Source organism: Rhea pennata, chromosome Z (genome assembly GCF_028389875.1).
Source record: "Rhea pennata isolate bPtePen1 chromosome Z, bPtePen1.pri, whole genome shotgun sequence".
Taxonomy (NCBI): Eukaryota; Metazoa; Chordata; class Aves; order Rheiformes; family Rheidae; genus Rhea; species Rhea pennata.
In genome coordinates, this window is record NC_084702.1 from 36463552 (window position 1) to 36478059 (window position 14508).

Below are 14508 nucleotides of genomic sequence, written 5' to 3' on the forward strand. Positions count from 1 at the left end.
GAACCCCGAAGCGCAGCGGACCGAAACAAGGGGCAGCGGCAGCACGAAGCCCGGGCGCGATTAAACACTTATTCACCAGCCAGCTCGGCTGCCCGCGGAAAGCTAACGGGAAATAGCTCTGAACGTGTTCACCTTCCAGGTGTTCTTCTTGTTTTTTTTTTTTTTTATTTCTTATAAACTGTAAGCTTTATTATATTTATATATTTATTATACTCTTGGTGATGTACTCCATTTAGTTGCTCTTGTCAGGCATAAGGTAACTTCAGACGATCGCTGGATCTAATTACAGAGCGATTTTCATTCTGGGTTCAGCTAAGTATTTTGTGGGGAAAATTAATAGAGAAATGGCTGTATAAGAAATTCAGCGGGTCTTGTGAGTACCCAGTAAAGTTGCACAGGCTGATATTAGCATCTGTTTTGTAGGGTGAACATTTGGGGAAAACCCTCCTTTGGGGATGAAAGGGCATTGGTTATTTTTAAATCACAATGCTGAAAAATATTTTCTATGCGAGCTAGAATAGGAGATGTTTCTTAAAGACAAGTGGCTTAACTAGAAAACCTGTTCTTTGCTGAAGTTTGCTGAGATCCAGTTTCTTTTTAATCCACTCCAAGGCCTCTTTGCACATTAAGTCTATTCTTACAATTAAATATGTAAGGGAAATTTTGGATGGAGATTTAAATGGCGGGCTCTCTGTGATGAAGCAATGCGTAAGACTGAGTGTACTCATTACACACAATTTTACAGTTAAAGCATGAGTGCCAATTCTGAAAATGAAATTACTAATGACTAGGAAGAACCAAACTTGAAAATAAGTGGCCGGGGTCAGCCACGGCAGTCAGCAGTCTCTCTCGGTAGTAACTGCTGTATGCTAGGCACTAACACCCACGCGATGAAAACCTCAGATTTGCACTGAAGCTTGGAGTGAGGCCAAAGATGAATAATAATTTGCTTGAAGATAAGTGTAGGCAAGAGTGTAATTTTTTTTAATGCAAATTTCTGTGTGAAGGGGAGAAAAAGTCCAGTTATTTGTTTACCAAACGTATGTGCATGTTTGTACCTTCTGGGGTACCAGGCATGACCACCATTCTGTTTGTACCTTCTTTGGTGTCCATCTCCAATATTAGTCATCTCCATTACTCCCCTGAATACTTCTTTAAGAAGTTATAAAATGGGACTTCAGCATGCTTTAACATTAGACAGGATAAATCTCATCACCTTTTGTTCCTCTGTGATATAAGTTTCTTTTAAAGGAAGCACGTTGCGGGGAAAATCTCATTGTGCCACTGGAAAGTAATGCAGTTCAATGTAGGTTGTCTCTAATCATCTCACTGAAAGAATTCCTACGGTCAGGGCACATGCACTTTTTTATGCAGTTGTCGACAATGTTTTCTTCTGCTCAACCACTGTTTTACACTAATCTCTTGTTCTAAATTGAAATATATTTACTGTTAAATTGAAAAACTGTAGAGGGGAAAAAGAAGTGGAACTTGTTTGCAGCATTCTTTTAATTTGGAATGAATGCATATTATGGGTTAAACAACAAAACCAAACCTCCCCAAAATACCCTGCTGTGTGATTAATTTTCTTCTTCCTTAGCACTCCAAAAATATAACGGGCATAGCAGCCGCATTAATGTTTCTTTAATGAGAATGAAAAGCTGACTGACTGGAGTTTATCTGGAAAATAATTTTCATTTCATTTGACTGTTGCTTTTTATGCCCAAATTGTGTTTTAATTAACTGTGACATAGAGATTTAGCTGGTAAAATTTATTCAGCTAAGCTGCAACGAACACGGGGAAATAGTAGGATTGAGTACAACATCTTGCTTTTCTGCTTTTCCTCTTCTCCAACTTTCCCCTAACTATTGTGTTCTTCTATGAAACCAATCTTGGGGGGAGGAGGGAAAGGAAGAAGTGTTTTCTTTTTTTTTTTTTTTTTTTTCCTTTTTTTTTTCCCTCCATGGTGATAAAAATATTGTTGATTTTGCTGGCAAAGTAATTCACCAGTGGCTCATTTCCATCAGCTTTTATTTCACAGCAATTGTAAAATAAACCACTCGTAGCACATGCTGTTAATCTCTAGTCCCTGGGGTGTAACTGCTGTTGCACAGTATGGGTCATGTGCTAGCTAAAATGTGCATTAAAAAGGTAGAAATTAATAGTACTAGCACCGATTCCAGGCTAAATGGTATTCAGTGGGCAAGGTAATTCCTTGAACGGTCCCCACCAATAGACTGTCTTGCAGGCTCCTTTTTAATTTCTGCATTAAAAGAGCTAAAGAGGCAAAATGAAGTTGGATGTCACAGCAAGGTCTGAAGAAAAGCTGTTTAGGCCAGAGTTGTGTGTTCTTACTGTGCTCTTCATCTGTCCTCTGCCTTTTCCCCAAGCTTCTCCTGTGTGAATACAAAAGTATAGCACTTAGCTTAATATACGCCTGTGTTATACTTGCTGTGCGTTGAATCTTACTGCTTCTACTAATTCCAATAGTTTTTGGTTTTAAATGCACATTTAAAACCCATGTTTAGGAAAGAAAAAAGAAAAGAAAAATATTTGTCTCTAAATTGTCCACCTATAAAATCCACCACTAATCCAAGTTTAAAAGCATGGAGGTTCTCCAAACCTTTATTCTATAGATTTTTTTTTTTTTTTTTTGCAGGCAACGGAGGCAAAACATTATGTCTGTAAAACTGCTATTCTTGTTCCACTTGCATAAATAAATAAAAAATTGAATCCCTTTTTGGAGCAAGTTAAGAATCTCAGCAGCACTTTGCATATCCCTGAGAATATTGCGATCTCAGGGATTTGTGTTTTATTATGAGAATGTATTCAAATTTCTTTCCCTAAGCATAAAATATCCAATCTGGTTCTTAGAGAAGCCAGTAGTGAAGCAGCCATTGATTTCCGTGTGGGAGAGGAAAGTTTGGTCCCCAGATGAATTTACAGCTTAATGCTACTTTTTGGTATTGTAATACAGAATGAAATGTTCTGAATAAAATATCTCCTCCTTGCCCACACGCACACCTCACAGTACTGCTGAGCTGGCATGTAAGGAAGGGGAGATAAAGAGGAATAATCAGCTACTAGCCTACATTTACACTGACAAAAGCAGACTATTTCCCTCCCGAGGCAAAGGAGACGGTGAGGAAAATTTGTGGTCCTTAACTAGGCTACTTCAGCTGCTCTGCCTCTTTGAAAGGGAGATTAAGTCATCATCGTGCCCTACCTTTTGTAAGGAGTGACTGTAGGAGAAAAGTAGAGGACTTCAGCGAGAAGAATAAACAAATAACCACCTAAAAACTAGATTTACGATTACGTGTCTTGTTGTCTTTTGCCTGGCCTGTTCTGTTTCAGAATTTCATTGCTGTGCCTTTCAACAGCTAGCTAGTAAATATTGATAGTAATGTTTTTGAGTTGGTGGTTTTGAGTCTTTTTTTTATATATATAAAATAATGGAAACTTAACATCTTAAATCTCACCAACATAGCAATATTCTTCTTGCTCTTTTTGAATTCCTGTAGGAATAAGGTTTTAAAGATTATTATTACAGTTATCTATTGCTATCAAGCACTTGCATGAACACCAAAAAAAAAAAAACAAAAAAACAAAAAAACAAAACAAAAAAAAAAAACGGGGGGGGGGGCTGGGGAAAAAGGAGTACTTTATATCCATAACTACAATGCATTAGTAAAAAAGTTTCTGAAGTGTTGAGTGATTTTAACAAGTTGAAGAGGGTTTGTAATTTCATTCTCCGTGTGTTTGACTTCCCACTGTTTGTTAGTTGGATCGCTTTACTTAAGCAGGACTCCAGCAACATGATATCTATGTAGTATTAAATAAAAGATTTGGTTCTCATGAGAAAACCTTTTTGCCTTCTGCTTCTGTTCTGGGTAAGTCTTTAACGCACAGGCTTTGTTTCTGTGCAGCTAGGAGAAATGTCTGTGTTTTGGCCTAAGAGATGCCTTCTAAAAATGGTTTGTCCATTTATGGCAAACGTGTAGCTCAAAGATACCGCATAGTTGATGCTTTTGCAGGACTGTTTTGCACCAATGGTTGTAGAATACATTTGTGTTTGGCTGTTAAATAATCCTTTAAAAATGTTGGTTGTCATGAGACTGTAGGTTGAGCTTGTAGGGATTAAGTGCAGTGCTGCAGCGTCAGGCAGGTTTGCTGGAGGAGCTCTGCAAAGAGTGCCAGTCCTCAGCCCCACCGCTGCGCCTTGTCGGTCTAAATGCTCAAATACAAATGCTGCAAGCTCTTGCTTGTCTTATTGGAGTTCTCGGTGTTTGGCCTCTCACAGGACTTTGCCTGTTTTAACATACATGTTTTTGTATATATGCAAAGTTGCCTATGGGGAAGGTGGAGGAAAGCAAAGGTACTAAAACATTATTTGGAGGGATTTAATGTTAAACCATAATATTTGAAATCCATTCCTTCAGCGGTATAGATGCTTCGCCTAAAGAATCCCCTGCTCCAAGGGCTCAGTCTCAAGCTCTTGGCACTACAAGAACGTGTCAATTGGCACCAATCTGCAGGCAAAACATTCACGGGGGGAAGGAGTTCAAAAGGCTGCTCCCGCCTCCCTGCTGTGGTGCGATGCATTCGTGTGTGTGTGTATGTGCGTCTCTTCATTTTAAAACAGCGGTGGTCTCGAGATCAAGTATCAGTAGTGGCAGAGATGAAAAAAAAATACTTTCTGTCTGAGTGAGTTCTGTATTTCTCAGAACCGCATACTTGAAATGTCTGGGTATCTCATTTCGATACCGCTTGCTAAAGGAAGCTGGCTCTGGGAACAGCAAGTGTGGTCGCAAGAAATGGGCTATTGTAATAGAGCCTTCAGAAGATGAAGCAAAATATCAAAATTATTCTGAATCCAGCAATTTTGCAGAATGCTGTTTGCATTCTACATGTCATGTAAATTAGTTGGCAGATGCATTTAACTCATTATAAAATTTCTTGCAAGAACAGAGCCCTCTGTAGATATCTTTTTCCATGGAAAACACAAATTGTGATGGCATTCATGAATTTGATATTTGGCAATTAAAATTCCTGGTATTATGCTTTTCAATTAAAATATTATTTAACCAAGAGCTTTATATTGTGTTAGGTCAACTCAAAGCATTTGGCAATGTAATAGCAGCTGTCTAGATCTATCAAATGGAAGAAAGCACATTTCAGTGTAAAGTTTCCCATATTCTTTGGACTCTTTTTTCTTTTTTTTTTTTTTTTTTTTAATCTGCATTCATCTTTTTAGCCAACCTTAACTGATTTTTTTTTCTTATTTTTTAAGTTATGCATATGTCAAAATTCAGTGCTGGCATTTCTTTGACTTTCTGTTTCTTTGACAAACTTGTGGTTTCTGTATGGAAAATGAGAAAGTATTCTTTGGACGTTTCTAACGTGACATGGAGTAAAATTGGAAATCACACAAAAAATGTTCTGTGTTATCAAGAACAGAAGGTATATCTCTGCTGGAGAGTAAAGACTGAGACAAACATTTTAATCTCTGGCTTTTTGTGCTGTATTCTTGCTTGCTTTTGTATTCTGCTCACTATTAGCATACCTAAGGCTTTATACTATTTCTTATTTATTTAAGCTCATAATTGCTTTTCTAATAATAATAGTAATAACAAAGTCAGAGATTTAGTTAGCAGACAATGGGTGATAGTCATGCTGATGAAGTATAATTCAGCATCTTAGTTTTTGCAAGTCCTTCATTTTTAGGTGTGGTTCCTGCTACCCTAGGGTGACTCTATCATTGCTATGTATTATCTTAGCTACGGGAAAGAAGTGCTATTTGAAGGGGAGAGAAGAAGAACATTTGCTTGCTTGTATACATAATTTATCAAGCAAGCCATTGTTAGTATTTTTTTAATACTGAAGGCAATCTATCCTAAAAAGGTGTTCAACTGATTGCAGAGTTCGGAATCTGGAAAGATTGATTTGTTGCTACTAAAACATAGCTTGTCTAAGGACTTTACTGCTGTTCTTTACAGTCAATAATAATACTAAAAGCTCAGCTAAGTATAAATAATGCAAATTGTACAAACTTCAGAGGCAGCATCACTCTCAATTCTCATGTCAGCTGAACACATCTGACACAAAATTTTTTAAAGTGTTGTTAGGGGATGTGACTTATATTAATCCCTTTTCTTTCTGTGCCAACTCCCTTAACAAAAAGCTGCTGTTTCCAAGTATCTTTGAAATGGGTGGTATCACATGCTAACACAAGTGGTGCCTAAGAACATCAGATGGTAAATCCAAGCGTATTAATTACATCATTAAAGTAGCATTTGGTATACCACTGAGATGCATTGCAATAACAATAACCTTCATGTGTAACACTCGCGCAGCCAGCCTGTAATGCAGTAGTCGTATACAACCGCGCGATGCCGTGCTGCCGTTGCGTGGGGTAACGGGGTGGGCTCAGAACCGCGAAAGAGCAGATACCGCCGTAAAAATGGCGCTGGCCGGTTCTGGGTGCGCGCCTGCCTCTACGAGGGGGCGCGTGTGCACGCGGAGGCGCTCCGAACGCTCGGCAAGCTACTCCGGAGAAGGCAGAGTTGCTTGGTTACATCTGCTGAAAACAATCTGTGCTGCGTATGAGAGCTCATGTCAGTATAGTAATTACCGCGGCAGAGAGAAAGCCTGCGCTAAATGTCATCTGCAGCTGACAAGCACGCGAAGCCAAGCGCTGCTAAATGATTCAGTTATTCCGAGGGCGCTTCGCTCTTCGTCTGGGATAAAATCATTTGTCCTGACTGTAAAACAAACAAACAAACACAAAACAAGAACAAAAAGAGGCAGCTTAGAGAGGAGGAGGGAAAAGAAGAAAACCAAAAGCCAGCCCAGTTAATGGAACTAATCAAGCTGAGAGAGAAATTTGAGCAAGACCTAATGGCAATTTTGAACAGTGATACAAAACACTTTTACTACTAATTGCTTACTAGTCGCCAGAATGCAAATTTCTGCCATTCTAGCTAGCACCCAGGAGAATATTGTTTTTTGAAATGCGTAGCAAACAAGATGTACTAAATGCAGCGTTTTTAGCAGATAGCCCACAGATGAGGCATGGCGCATTAACAAGTTACACATCATTGCTCAAATATTCCTCACTGGAGAAGAGACAAGAAAGAAGCAATATTCCAAAGTGCTCTTTCGTTAACAATAGTAAGTGTTTTAACATGAAATTAAGTAAGTAAAAACAAAAAACAAACAAACAGGGACAAAAAAAGGACAAGAAAAGAAGTGCCAGTTTCCCACGGTGGCTTTCGAGTGCATGATGAGAAGTTCCTCACACAGAGGAACCATTTAACTACAAGGGACCGTTTCTCTCTCTGGAGAACTTCGGACAATTTCTACTGAGCTTGGAAAGGTCTTACTGACTCTGAAATGTCACTAGAGCCAGGTGACACTTAATAAACGTTTTATATTGCATGGCGCAGTGTGGTGCAGCTACCTCTGAGATAAGGTCGCAAGCTGAGTAGGTACGTTGGTAACGCAGTGCGATACAGCATTGAAAACCGAGCTTGGCTTCCAAACCCAGCACAAAGACACTAATATGGTACCATGCTAGAGGTAAAATGCCCTTCCTCTTGGTTATTGCAGCTCTGTTGCGTGATCCACAGTGATCAAGGATGGGAAAGGTGACAGACGTTGCAGGTCTTCAGTCCACTGCAAAATTCCCTGTGACTGTACAGGGCTCTCTGGCTGAACCCTGGAGAGAAACCTAAGCTCATGCGACTTTGTTAGCTTCCTAGAAATTCGAGCTTTAATCTTTTTCTATCTCAACTTCCTTTGTTATAGACAGGAGAAGGAGCCCTCCTTTTCTTGCATCTTTTTGCTTAATGGTGAGGGGAGTGGGTATTTTCCCTCCCAGACGTTTTTACAATCTGTTTCTTTCCAACTTGCAACACCTGGCTATTTGCAATCCCCGAGTGCTAGCTGTAATGCAAACAATACATAATATCATAGTCTTATGCCAAGAAGAAAGAAAACTGATGCTGAAGGGTATGTTATTAGTACCAGGAGAACTTCATTAAATCTAGATGAGGGAAAAAGGAAGTGCAAGAAGGGCAGTGCCAAGAAAAATTAGCAGGTAAGGCAGAAGCTAGTCGAAAACCTCTTTCTAAAAGGCTTTTTGTCATTCTTAAATGCAGAAGCAGCCTTGCCATCTATGTATCTTGGGTTTCCTATCGGTAATGTATTCTATTTGTTGTACAGTTATGATATGATCATTGAGTAACTGAATTGAAATTGCTCTCAAATTCCACGTGATATGCCAAAAGAAAATGTGGCAAGGAGCATATCAGGGAAACAAAACATAAAATACATGTAGAATTACAGGATGGGATTTTATAGCAGTTTGAAATAACAAACTTGACAAGACCATGTTATTATTTGTAAGAACAGGCTGCTTTTGTCAAGCACATCAGATATGAAGAATAGCGAAATAGTAGATTTGTTAAGGTTTCCTTTGCATTGTGGGAAATCTCTTCCTGCATGAGTAAACTGTATTATTCTTGTTATTGCTAAAATCAGAAAATTACCTTTTTATTAGATAAAGGGAGAACTGCACGTTAGAATTGAGAGAAAATGTTTTTCCAGCCTGTAACTGAAGTTTTGTCTGTACAGGGTTGTTTTGCAGCGATCTGTGGCATATGAACTATTGCAGAGGAGATGGTTTTTGAGAGATGTGTCCATGTGGCCAGATGTATCTAACTACACTCTAAATAACCGCTTCCATACCGTGGTCCATGTATGTACACCAAGACGTTTGTCACGCTGCTGGCTATGTCTTGCAAATTTTTGCCTGCAGGGTATTGTGGGCTTTCTTGGGGGCAGTCACCCCAAAACAAGGAGGTGTTCTGGGATCTGGGTCAACTGCATAAACTCTTTCTCTGATATCCTGTGATCTGTTTTTTGTATGTACGATAGCAGAATTTCGAATTTTGTTGTTAGGTAGCCTGATAGAGCTCTGTGCTGGTGGTTCAGAAATGGAGGGGCTTGTAAAGATGCCATTGCCTTACACCAGCTTTGCAGGTCAGCAGGTATGTTGTTGACCGGCTTTGGCAGAAATTTGGAGAAGCAGCAGGAGCAGCTGCCCCGTCAGTAGCAGCAGGAGTGGGAGATGAAAGAGGACAACATGGACTGACATTTCCTTGGATCAGATTTGTTTCATGTAAAGCTATTTCTGGGCTTGTGTAACACATGCTGACTAATGAGAATAGATTGAGCTAGAGACCTAGGTTGACCAGTACTGGCTATGAAATATTAGGATGGTGACTGACACTTTTATGGGAATGTGTGCAGAGCTTAGCTTTTATGGCAGCATTTGGGGAGCAAGGTTTTGGGTTCTTTAAAACTTTTTTTTAATTTTTAATTACAATTCTTTTTATTTTAATTTTATTATCTTTTCAGGTAATTAATTGGAGGCGAGCACTGCTATTAGAATCAGATTTTGTGGTGCAGTGGTGCTGATAAAGAGAGATTTACTTCAATGGGCATTAAAGATATGATTTTTAGCAGGGCTGAAATTTCCTCGGGTTCTGGGAGTCCTTGCTTAGCCCTGGGGCTGATGATACTTGATCTTAAAAAGATGTTTTTGATGAGAAAGCTAGGACTTAGCTTACAGATGTGTGCCATTTTGCACAGTTTCTAAGGTAATCTGACCGAGATGGTAAGTGTGCAGCATTTTCGGATTACTGAGATTAGCTGGTAAAACACTCGGCAAAAAATCCATTCTAGTGATGTGTGGTAAGGTTTATATTGTGTTTCCATTTTGACAATAAAAGCTGTTACTCACGTAGCTTTTAAAATTAACTTAACACCATACACAACTTTGATGAAATTATGTATAGGCACAGAGTAGTACATCAATATTTTGTGAAAATACATGAAATATATATGGGATTTAATATTTCATTATAATTCATATAGTTCTCCTGCAATATTTCATACAATATTCAGCCCCTATATATATTTTATGAAAGTGCATGAAATAATGCAGTATTTTATGAAATGTTTATGAAAAGACAGTATATTTATGTTTGGGAACTATCCTTCTACCTTTGAGAAGTGTGCTTTTCATGAAATCATGGTTTTCCTTAATCACGTTTTGTATCAGCTGCTCACGTTTCCAGAGAATTTGGTATTTTTCAAATAGCAAGCGAAACTCCATCTAGCAGTGCCAAAGTGTAAATATTTGAACCAGCAATAAAAGTGGCGAGATGGCACTTAAACCAATGGAGCTGTGTCGTAAGACTATTGCCAAAACATCATGACCGCCTGTTCTTATCTAGAAGTGCAGCTTTCTGGACTGTTGGTTTACAGCTGGGTATAACTACAGTCTTTCAGCCGTGTCTGTCTCCTGAAAAATTGTACTCTGCATTCAGGTGCTTTAGAGAGAAGGAGCGCTATGGCTGTAGCACATCTGCAAGTAAAGCAGTCTGCAGGCGCTCAGGGTCTTTGCGTTTCCTTGCTTTTCCTTCAGTCCCTGAAGTTCAGTCATGGGGAATCTCTGTCCTTCTCTTCAGCCCAGGAGAGCTCTCATCCTTCTGGAGCTGGGTGGCCTCATTTCCTCAGGCTGCTAGGAGTTTTCGGAAAAGATCTGCTTTTGCCTCTCTCCTTTTCTCTCCTATTTGCCAGGAGGCATCAGGAGGTACCTAAAGGTCCAATCCTCAAAAGCAAGTCAACTCGCAGGTGTAATGAATGTGGGAAGTGAGAGGAGCATTGGGTAATTACTGTTCGTTGTTCAGTTGCCGCGGTGCCAAAAGGAAAATGTTTTCCATCTTTCAAAAGTGAGATCCCATCTTCAGAGCCTCTTTTCAGTCTCTGGATAAATTATTAGCAGTATATGGCAGTACATGATTGCTCAGCAAGCCTGAGTCTGAGTGGCAGGAAAACGTGCATGTCTTGGAGGATGAGGTGAGTCAGTAGAGAATGGAGGGAGAGCAGCAAAGAGAAGCGGAGGAGACAGCGTATGGAGGATGGGAACAGGCTAGGAGTAATGGTATCAGCACTTCTCCAAGTACTCGTGATATTGGAGGATGTGTCATTTCTTTGTTTGCCTGGGAAGTAAGGAACACGTTCGCTTAAGAAAGCGGAGGCCAGCCAGGGGAGCCCAAAGTGCGTAAAGAATATCATTTCCCATGAGTTGGTAACCAGAAAGGTCCTCTGTGAGATGGGACAAGACTGAAGGGCATAGCTTGCTATACTGGGATGAAGGAAGGCAGCCTGGCCTTCAAATATTATAAAGCATTTTGTTGGTCTTAAATTTCATTTTGTATCACCTGTAAACATGCACAAAGTTCAATAATACTTTGCAAAGATTATTTGGAATTTGAGAAAAATTCTGAGTTTATTGTCTCATTGGTGCCATATTATCCTTGTATGGTCTCATGTGTTATACATGTTCATGCTGTTGAAATATTTCCTCAAAAGAAAACTATTCTCTTCTGCTGTACCTTACTTCATAACCTACAACAATAAAATAATAAAAGCAATAAAATCTCTTCTAGTGTTGTAAAATATGGCTTAACTCCTTCTCACCCCATGCCACTACTGAACAAAGAAAAACCTGATGCTATAAAACTTTGGAACTCCAGGAACATAATACTCAAACATCGAGGTAAACTAATATGGATATTGTGTAGTTTACACAGTACTCAATAAGCATAGAATAAAAATTAGTCTTTGTTACTTGTACTTGCTCTAACACAAAGTGGCATGGAGTAAATCAACAAGGAAGCTTTTTAAACTTCCCTCAGATTAACTGGTAAAGAGAAAAAAAGGAGATGGAGAGCAAATGGTGGTCTGGCTGGGAATGGAGTCCATATACTGCAGGGAAACAATGTGCTTTATAACCTTTCTCTCAATTTCTGGTTACCATTTTTAATGTGGGTGAGAAATAAAGAATTAGGAAACAGTATCTCACCTGATATCAGCCAGGTAATTAGCGACGGCAAATTAAACACCCTGTATGCATATTGATTGTTGAGTTGCTAACTGTTAAAATGATTTCATCACAACGATGGGTTTTAGATGATGTGTGTTTTGTGGACATTTGTGGACTCTTTCTAGCTTTTCGTACTTGGAAGAGATCTGGCTTACAGGGCAGACTCTTTCCCGGGAGTCTCTTTGCTCCTAGATCTCCAAACTGTATGACGTATCAGCGGTGGCATCCTGAAATGAGATCCCTCTGTGGTACTTTGAAGTTGAAACATGGCCCAGATGAGAAATCATTTTTAAATGTTATTTTCCTTAAACTCATTGCAGTGTCATCCTGTTTGTTCAGCCCACCAAGGTGTAGTCTCTTAGCGTTTCTTTGAAGTTGGTTTTGTGTATAATTTATTCTGATAGTTCTTCACGGGACTTTCTTGAAAATTCACTTGGTTGGCTACCAATATTTAGCAGATAACAGGAAGCCAGTTGGTGACCACAGACTAGTAAAAGGGAGAAAGGCAGCAGAAGTGACAGGTTGCAGAACAGCAGCTGTTGAATGTGGCAGGAAATAGGAGTGCTGCTGCATTGACAATAGTCCTTGTAATTTAATGTATGCTGAACTTGAGCATTTTTCAGATATACGTGTGCTATAGAATTGTTGAACCAATATGTTTACCCGAGGACTGATGCTATCTGGTTGTAGTTCATTTCAGGCAAGGTAGTAAGCTTTATGTGCTACCTCAAGTGGCAAAATCTTTAGTGAGAACATGTATGCTCCCCCTCGTAATGGAGCCTTTAACACTTCTACCCATTGCTGTAAAGCTGCACACATGGAACTGGACCAATGCTGTATTCATATCATATGTTGGCACGCACCTGTGCCTACATGCTGTGCACGATAGATTAAAAATACCACAAGCTCAGCTTTTGGCTGTTACCATATAATACTTCAGGAATGCTTACAAAACAAATTGTTTGCCAAAATACTAGGACAGTTTGGAGTTTCATGCCAGTTTTCTGAGCTCTTTTCTGTGCTGGATATTTGATGACAGTTAAGTTTTTAATTTTGGGAGAGTGGGTAGGGAAAAAAGCTGATGTGAAGGCATGGCACAAAGTAGACAGAGACCATCCAGTTGAAGATTAGGAAGCTGGCCAGATTCAGCAGGCTTGTTCTCCATCCCCAAAGATACCTCTGTAAAGCTCATTCTCATGAGACTGTTCTACCTGCCATCTTTTCCTGATGTTCTTGTAGGATTAATGACTGCTACTAACATTACATACCTGTTTTAGCAATTACCATTTATTTTTTAAGTCAATATCTTTTCTACTCTCAAACTAAGAAAAGAAAAAAAATCAGCATCCTTGTTTAAAAAAGACAAAAAAAATCCCCTCAAACTTAAAAAAGCTGATGCTAAAGGTATAAAGAAGAGAGAGGTGGAGTAACCTCCACCACTTGCTCCTCTGTCTCCCTCTCCTTTTCACTTCGTCCAGAGACCTAGCTTATGGTGGCAGCAGCATCCAATGACACAGGTAATGCAACACTGAATGAAGTCAAAAAAGGCTGGTGAACCTGGCCTGACCAAACCAGACAGTGGATCTTTCTACTTATTATAATGCTGATTTCCCCACTTTCAGACCCACTTTTTTTATCAAAGGCAGGAAAAGTACCTATCAGTCATAACTCAGAATTAAACAGAACTAGCTCTTTCTTCCTCAGTAGAACTACCTGACAGAATAAAAGACTTTAACGGTTATCTTCTCTGAAAAAGAGACTTTGATAACTTTTTATTAAGTTGGTACTGCTTATATTCTGTCATGTTTTGTTTTTTTTTTCTTTTGTTATGCACTAAGACATACAAACTTTGTCATGTATTTCCTAGCGTGTTTATTATAGTAACCAAATGTGCTGAGGTCTCTGTAGCTGAAACCAAACCCTGTTAGTGAAACACGTTTAACTCTCCTCTTATTTAGTCTGTCAGAATTCAACCCTGAGCTGCACCTGCCAGTGTGATTTGTCTGATAAAACCTGCTCTTTTCTGTTTTGAAAAGTATGGTATTACACTTTAAGAAAACCAAACAAGCATAAACGGTTTCTATCTTTATAAATTCTTAAAAACCATTCATATATGGAAACAGGTGCATGTCCTGCGGCCGTAACAGGGCACAAAGACTGTACGAGTACTCTGTGGTTGGGAGCAAAGATGCCCTCCTTGTCAGGTGGTCGGCAGAAATGCAGTAGGGAGACATGACTTAGGAACTGAGTCTTGATGTCCTTGAGTTAGTGGTTAGTGATTATAAATTGAAGGTGATAGGCTTGGCCAACAAGACACCAAGCTGATAACTTCTTGGAGGAGAGCCCAGAAAGAACCTACCCATCTGGTTTATACATAGCGTAACAGCAGGGATAAAGCAGTAGGACTTAGTGGACAATTCCACTATTATGTGAAAATATTACATGCAGAGAGAGGATTTTAGTGAACTGTTATGGAAAAAGAACGGCAGAGCAGTTTGATCACAACAAAATTTCCGTAGAAAGATAAATAAGCTATATTCTTATGAAGTTGTAA

The 14508-nt window shown here is 39.3% G+C and overlaps 1 long non-coding RNA gene across 1 annotated transcript in view; it reads right to left on the reverse strand.

The window, feature by feature from the left end:
- Positions 1–2097: 2097 nt before the first annotated feature.
- LOC134153263 (uncharacterized) overlaps positions 2098–14508 on the reverse strand; it is a 33896-nt gene continuing 21485 nt past the window's right edge. The window contains exons 4-5 of the long non-coding RNA XR_009961141.1: positions 6630–6759; positions 2098–2394 (exon numbers count right to left, since the gene is read on the reverse strand). This is a non-coding gene — a long non-coding RNA (uncharacterized LOC134153263). The remainder of the gene's footprint in view (positions 2395–6629; positions 6760–14508) is intronic.